This window comes from Triticum urartu, chromosome 6, assembly GCF_003073215.2.
Source record: "Triticum urartu cultivar G1812 chromosome 6, Tu2.1, whole genome shotgun sequence".
In the NCBI taxonomy this organism is placed as follows: Eukaryota; Viridiplantae; Streptophyta; class Magnoliopsida; order Poales; family Poaceae; genus Triticum; species Triticum urartu.
This window is the reverse complement of record NC_053027.1, coordinates 2,259,382-2,260,408: the sequence shown is the minus strand read 5'-3', so window position 1 is coordinate 2,260,408 and position 1,027 is coordinate 2,259,382.

The window sequence follows — 1,027 nt, the reverse complement described above, 5'->3', positions numbered from 1 at the left end:
CTCTGGGCCCACTCGGTAATGCACATCACTTAAGCCTTGCAAGCATTGCAACTAATGAGTTAGTTGCGGGATGATGCATTACGGAACGAGTAAAGAGACTTGCCGGTAATGAGATTGAACTAGGTATTGAGATACCGATGATCGAATCTCGGGCAAGTAACATACCGATGACAAAGGGAACAACGTATGTTGTTATGCGGTTTGACCGATAAAGATCTTCATAGAATATGTGGGAGCCAATATGAGCCTCCAGGTTCCGCTATTGGTTATTGACCGAAGACGTGTCTCGGTCATGTCTACATAGTTCTCAAACCCGTAGGGTGCTCACGCTTAAAGTTTGATGACGGCTATATTATGAGTTTATGTGTTTTGATGTACCGAAGATAGTTTGGAGTCCCGGATGTGATCGCAGACATGATGAGGGGTCTCGAAATGATCGATACATGAACATTAATATATTGGACGACTATATTCGGACACCGGAATGGTTCCGGGGGTTATCAGATATATACCGGAGTACCGGGGGGGTTACCGGAACCCCCCCGGGGGTTTAATGGGCCTACATGGGCCTTAGTGGAGAAGAGGAGGGGCGGCCAGGGCAGGCCACGCGCCCCCTCCCCCTCTAGTCCGAATTGGACAAGGAGGGGGGCGGCGCCCCCCTTTCCTTCCTCTCCCTCCTCCTTCCCCCTTCTACTAATCCAACAAGGAAGGGAGGGAGTCCTACTCCCGGTGGGAGTAGGACTCCTCCTGGCGTGCGCCCTCCTGGCCGGCCGCCTCTCCCCCCTTGCTCCTTTATATACGGGGGCAGGGGCACCCCATAGACACAACAATTGATCTCTTGATCTCTTAGCCGTGTGCGGTGCCCCCCTCCACCATAGTCCACCTCGATAATATCGCAGCGGTGCTTAGGAGAAGCCCTGCGGCGGTAGAACATCATCGTCGTCACCACGCCGTCGTGCTGACGGAACTCTCCCTCAAAGCTCGGCTGGATCGGAGTTCGAGGGACGTCATCGAGCTGAACGTGTGC